Genomic DNA, 7502 nt, shown 5'->3' with positions numbered 1-7502 from the left:
GGTTCGTGCGAACCCGAATATCATGAAGGTCGACACGAACGAATCCCGAATCTATTCGTATGAGAACAAAACAATACAATTTCCTACAAAAGTTGTCAAGTCTTGCTTCTAAAATGACGTAATCGATAACCAAATCGCTTTTTTTGAAAAATAGTGTTTAAAAAACGATCGAAAAAGCAAAATCGTTAGGAAAACGACCTTTATTGTAAATACTGCTGACTCTAGTTTAGCATTGTCGGGAAACTAGATCATCATTTTTTACGAAAGTCAGTAAATTTATAAGTAATATTGTATTCGGGTTCGCCATTGTTGGTATTCGTGTTCGCCCGAATCTTCCATAAAAGCGATATTATTCGGGTTTGGGTTCGTATCGGCCCATCCCTAGTTTTCAGGAACGTTTGAGGGTGTACAAAAGTGTATGTATTTTTAAAATTGTGCCTTACGAAAACTACAAAGGACAAAATATATAAACTTGTCGATAACTACAGTAATTTAGTTGCAAAGGATATTCAAAATCAAGGCGATTTCATTTGAATCCGTTGAACAACATGCAACTATGTTGTATGTTATTGTGGCATTAAAATTGAAATGTGTACAAGTGTTGTTTTCTAAAGAAAGCGTAGACAAACTTACATAGACAAACGATTGCAACGTCGACGGGCAGAACAACATATGTTACTTCACAGCATACCTACAGTATACCTACTTACAGCATTCGAAAAGATAAGAAATACTGTAGTCTGATATATAGTGATAGAAAGGCGTGTACAACTTATATTATTGTGCTATACAGTAAATTAACGCCAATTGAATTACAACTTAAGAATAACTTATGCACTGAAGAAAAGTTAAATAGCTGCCAAGAAACAACTTGTAAACTATTTGGTGTATTCTGTGCTACTTTCATTCATTTAAGAAGTTAAGCTTCTCTAAAGTTTTAAAAGGGTTCGACAAGTAAGAAACAAATGTGGCAAACAAGCGAAGAATTGACAAACAACTCCATAACAACTTTTTTTTAATTGACATAAAATAAAATTACCATCTATCAATTAAAGACAGGCAAATTCATGCATAGCTATTACACAAATCTTCTTCCCCAAATGTGTAATGACTATTTCAGTGAAATTCAAGCAGTACACAAAAACAATACTAGATCATCACAGGATTGCTTATTCTTGCCCCGAACCAAAACAGCAAAGGGCAATAAAAAGTTAACATTTCAAGGACTTAATTTTTGGAATAAACTACCAAACAATATAAAAAAATTAAGTCTTATAAATATTTCTCATATCAGTTGAGAAGTGGACTTGTGCAAGGGAAGTGCTGTTCAGATAATTGTGAATAGGGTGATGGTTGTATGGTTGTTGATTTCTTTTGCATCATATTGTGGTTGATTTTTTTCTGCTGTTGGTTGTGTGTATCTCTTTTTTTGTTTTTCAGTGTTGGTTTAATTAGGTGAGTTTAAGTTTTTCTACCCGTTTTAATTGTTTTTCTCTTTTGCAATAGAACCTGGGGCAGATGACCTAGCTAGATGACCGTGAGGTCTTTCCGCTGCCCCACGTTAATTAATTATGTTGAAATTACGTTATGACTTTTTAATTTGTTTTGAATGGTGAAATAAATTCTATCTCTCTCCCATCAGATAAAGAAAAAATACCTACATAGTGGAAAGGTAACATTAGTAATCCGTACGGACGGTATCAAAAATTCGTCCCGGCAAGCATCCCACTTGTGGTGATTTTTATCTTGCCTAATCTAATCGCTTTTATTTTTAGATTTTTCAATAATATTCACAATCAGTTCATACATCTCTACACAAGGCTTACGTTTTGAATATTTGGCCTTATAAATCGTAAATCGGTCAATAATTAAGAAGTAAACAGTTTGCAAGTTTTGAAAAATCAGATAACTCGATCAGAAATACGAAAGAGTAGGTTGTTTACTTGAAGGCTGTGTGGCCATCTCAAGCGCTCAGACAACCAGTTTAAAACATTTTCCCAGAATAAAACGGTTTGTGTACAATGTATAAATACATGCAGTGTAGCTTCAACACTGTTTTCGCAGAACGCGCATAGCTCAGTCTTAGAGATTCCAAAGGCAAAAAGCGTCTGATTTGGAGCTATTGCCCTCAAGTTAAGTTTTATTTGAAACGAGCGAAGATTTGTTTCCATTGTTGGGCAATATAATTCGTTCCAAAGTTGTTCGGGCGTACAGCAACCCAGTTCTTTATCTCAGTTTTCCTGGACCTTGTTCATAGTTGTCACTTTTCTGTTCCCGAAAATACTCGTAGCTATTTTTTGATGTTTTTTATTTTAGCAGAATACATTCCTTTAGTGTTTGCTAATTGTTCATTATATCGTTAACTTGTGTAATAAGACTTTCCTATTCAACCGAAATGGCGGATTAACATACTCTATGAAGAGCTGGTTATTAGTTTCAATGTTATTTTCGGTGCCTGCATAACAACTTTAGGGATTCTAATTGCTGATTTGGGAAGTTACGCTGTCTTGTGACGGACTTTGGTTGGTAGGTTGCGTAAATAAGTTCGGAAAGTCGTTGACAAACTAAGCGGTTAGCGTAGGCCTACGATAAAGGACATGCAAGATGCTAGCTTTTTGTAATGGATTGAATTCATGTGCCTGCCTATAAAGCATACGATACTACCAGGAACACGAGATTTTTATCTAATCCGGAACTGATTTATGAAAATGTAAACAGTCCACTAGATGCAGTCAGTTACTTACACAAGACAGTGTGATCGGTTTGTATAATTCTTAGTTTCTATTTTGAATAAAATCTTCATATGTAAGTTACGTTGGGTTGAAATAGTTAGATAGCTCTGCTGAAGATGGTGAAGTAAGCCACAGTCTTGAAAAAAGCACAGCAGGCAAACGCAACGGATAAAAATGAATAAACAAGTCAAAGAAAAAAGATGCTTCAATCAAAAATATTTCAGTTGTTAATATTGTAAGCTAACAGGACCTTCAAAAGAATGGCTTTCTGGGTGTAAAGAAGTTGCCTTATCAATAGGGCTTATTTGAACACTTCACGAAATGGTGAAACCAGAGAAGCATTGTCTGGAAATGATAAGCAATTAGATTTGTGTTTGAACTATTTAACCGAATTATGTTTTAACTATAAATAAACTGAAGTGATAATATGTAAGCAAAAAATTAAAACAAATAATTTTTCCAGTGTGATGTAATAGGCTACTTATGGTATAATTGTGTGCAGGGATTAAATGAAAAGCACCTAAAATATGTAGGCTAGTGCAGCTGCTGTACCATGGTTCAGAACTTGAAGAGACCTACTATAGTGACAAAGCACATTATACTGCAGCTGAAATTAGCTTCGATGATAGAGCCATCATTCATTACCGTGGTGAGAATATAATTCGGTGGCTGAAAAAAACAATGCCGAAAGTCTCTTTTGGGTCAATCAGTGACAAAGTTTAGACTAATACATTCAGACACATTGAATAAATGCATTTCATGAGAATGCTAAATGTGTTTGCAGACAATTAATGGTGTGCCTGTCTCTAGGCCCCAACAGCATACCGTCCTGGACCTTTTCTAATTCATGATCGTGAAAACAAATTAGCTGGCATCAGTGCTTCACTGGAATGTTGTATGAACTTCAGCGACAGTATTGATGCAAACGCAACATGCAATTGGTGCCAGAACATAAAATTATTGCAGCAGTTGATTTAAGAACTCATTTTGATCAACCAAATGGGGACATTCTAAATATGGCAATGCCCAGATGTATACGAATGTGTGCCTATTTTAATTTACACAAAAAAAGTCAGGACCGTGCATTTAAAAAACGATATTGTCGTAAACGTGCATTGCGCAAAAAGTTGAAATGTCATGTAGTTGTACGCAAAGTTTTATGGCTACGCAAACAATATTGTCCAATTGGTGCGACGTGAACTTAATTTACAGTTTTTCTAAATAGTGCACATGTTTTAACCAAACATCAAAGCTGTAGGAGCATCATTGTATCTGCTACGTTGGCGTTGATGCCCAAAATCCAACTCAAGCGGGTCCAGGTTAATTACTTTGGTGAAAACATAATCTGCTCCACTTTAAAGCACCTCTTCAATGATATGTCCTATAGACTTGGCCGTCATCAGCAGCCCAAACTCTGTTGCGGTACTGAACAGCATGAAGGATCGATCAACATCACACACTAGTTTCCGGTCAAAAACTCTTTTTCTCCAAATTTGCAAATAATCAGGAAATGTATGTTAGAGCTATTCAACCCTCGTTTGTGTATGGTCATCGTCAGCTTAAAAGGTGCCAAATCTTGATTGGCTTTTTTCACAGCATCAAATAATCCACTGTTCATATAGTCAATGCAATAACGACAGTGCTCCCAGCGTAGGTAAAGTTTGCGCTGCGATACGTAAACTCATCTTTTGCCAACGGTTTGGAGATGAATATGTCATCGTCAGTTTCGAAAGTTACCGAAGATCATCTAAAGCTGAAGTAACTTTCGATTTTATTTTGGATGCCATGCCACTATTCCTTCAAAAATATGTCTTCGAATTTGCATTAGCCTACACTTGATCAATGATATCAACAACACTTTTCAATACAGGCTCTCCAGTTTCTACTATTTCTTTCTCAAGCTCTTGTATTCTGCAAACAAATAATTTCAAGCTCTAATGTTCAACCGCTTAGCTTAGATGATCAGGTTTCAATTTTGTGGACACTAACTTTTAACTAACTAATGTTTTGTGAAATCCAGCATCTTTCTTCACTACAATGATTCAAGCCACGGTAACTAGAAACCAGTATCGTTTTGAAAGAATCGGGTCTTTCTGATTTATGGACATCGGATAAATGACGTTCAGAGCATTTCAAGCATGCTTTGCTTGAACTACTAGATAAACACCAATCCAGCATTCTTTTTTTAACCACCTGAAAATTCCCAAGTATGTTCATAAGTTATTTATTGACTAAAAATGGTCAAGTTTATCCCGCTAAACTGATAGCCACTTACAAATAATTTAAAGTAAAATAAAAGACAGACTTTACAACCGCACAATTGTGTTGTACTACAGAGTGAATTAAAACAGGTAGCCTACACAATTTTGAAGTGAAATGTCTTGATTTTTAAAGCTTGAGCAACGCTTGTATTTCTCTGTGGTTAATGGTAACTGATCTTCTCCACATAATTTAGGCTGCCACTACTTCACCAGATGAAATCGTGCGTTCAAAGCTACTGTTCACAGTTTTCTTATTAACCTAACGTTAACGTTATCCATAGTAACCTAATCCTAAATTCCACTCTAAATGAAATTCCAATAAAGCCTTAACTAGCTAAGATCAACTTTTTCGCATATAGATTCTCCTAATCTAAATATCTATATGTTTAACTTGTAATGAAAAGTGGTATAATGGTACCTTAGCCTGTAAGGTTTACCCACTTACACTACAAAGTCTGTTTACTTGTGTATATCTCAACAGTGAACTTTGATAGACTTCAGCAATAATGACACAGGAATGACTACTGTATAATCTGATTGTATTTGAAGCTTCTTTGAACGAATACATCAAGATAGAACACTGTGACAGCAACAGCACAAAGACATGTTGCGGCGTTGAACGTAGAAACCAAAAAGACTGAATGAATCAAAATGCACGCACAGGGTAAGCTGTTGATTACGTCACGCAGTGTTATGCTTCACTGATTCCATAGATGAGAATTCTATGTCGTACACAATTTTATATTACATTAATTGATATATTTATCACAAACTATAAGCTGCGTGACCTACCTACGTTGAAATAGTCACTATCCATAATTTATGCTAAAAAATGGCATGATGTGCTGTCAAGTGAATTCCCATTATAGAGCCAGCAAGACTTAAATCTTCAATGAAATGCAATGTATATTTTATGAACATCAAACGGAACACCACAGAGTGAAATGCAATGCATTTGCAAAATCCTTGTTAATTTTCAACCGACAAATTTAAAGAAGAAAAACCTTTTTCCACATCAGATAATACAGAGTAAAATTTAACCTCTTTACAACTGTGCTAATTGTTATAATTAACCCTTATTTCTTCGAAAATCATTCAGAACTTTTGTGTTGATTAAGTTTTGCAAGAGTGACAAAACATGCATCTAGCATTCTAGCTCAACAGGCGGCAAGCAAAAAAAAACTTTACTACACCCCGGATCTAATGTGATGTTTAAAAAGCAACTGTTTGCCAACGTTGTTGCTGTGGTCAGGAATGACTTTATCAGAAGCCTTGTTCGATATTTTTTGTGTTTTTCTTTTATTTAATTTTCTAACACAATACTTGTTAAACCTTGCAAGTGATTAAGGAAAACACAATGTAGGTGACGTGTATGCAGATTATACGGAACTTTATCAATCAATAAGTACAAAGTATTGGTTGTAAGAGTCACCTTTATGGAGTATACGACTATACGTGATATTATTTATTGCCGCATTGACAGAACGTTTGTTTACATCGGCCAAATCATGATTATGCTAGTTAATGTATTTCATTAGTAAAGTACAAAAATTAGCAGCAAGTTTACCACATTTAAAAAGTAGCATGTCAGCAGAATAAAATATGCAAATAATATTTGAATATGTTTTGCGTAAAGTTGCTTTATGTAGATTTCATTTGTTGCTACCATTTCACAACAAGTATTGTAGGCTGATATTAAATGTAAATAATGTTTCTTGGAGAGTATTTGGAATGTGACGTTTGTATTGGTTTCAGCAAACTAGTTTCTTTATTTTTTTAAATTTTTGTTCCTCTTCGGTTTGCTGAATTTTTATAGACGCCAAAATAGTAAGCGCCACAATAGTAAGCGCCACAAAAGTAAGCGCCACAAAAGTAGGCGCCACATCACAAACAAAAAAGTTAGGCAAGCTTTTCCTTGGTATCCGGGCTACAGGCTGTAGGTTGGTGATATCTGAACTCTGCTGTGAATGTATAACATACAAATCAACCCTGTAGTTGTGCACTAGCTAGCTAAGAATGCTGAACCATTATCGCCTGTTGGGGAGACTTGAATTGTAGCCTAAATACTTACGTTATCTTAATCAGCCAGTAGTTGCAATTTCTTGGGAGTTACAGGGATTTTCATTTTGCCGGCTTGGCAGCGGAGTCATTCTAGTAATAGGCTAGCAACAAATGTGGCTTGTGTTGTGTGTCTGATACCCAGTGGTGCCATACAGCTGTTTTAATGATTTTAGGCAAGGCGTTAACAACACTTGCTCCCTTTCAGTGGACTGTTCAAAATTTGGGCAATAACTTACCATATAAAACTCAAAAAACTAAAATAAAAACTATGTGACAGTTGGAACTTCCACAAAGCTAGCTTGGTAACTGGGTTTAATCATCGCCAGGTTTAAGTTGTGCAAGACTTTGCTCTCTCAAGGATAGAGCTTATCATACCATACCATTGTCTGTTGCATGCTCCTAATAGGCCTAGCAACTCACTTGCCACTTCAATTCTAAAAAGTACTAT

This window comes from Clavelina lepadiformis, chromosome 1 (assembly GCF_947623445.1).
Source record: "Clavelina lepadiformis chromosome 1, kaClaLepa1.1, whole genome shotgun sequence".
Lineage (NCBI taxonomy): Eukaryota > Metazoa > Chordata > Ascidiacea > Aplousobranchia > Clavelinidae > Clavelina > Clavelina lepadiformis.
The sequence above is the reverse complement of the archived record's forward strand: the minus strand, read 5'-3'. Positions refer to the sequence as shown.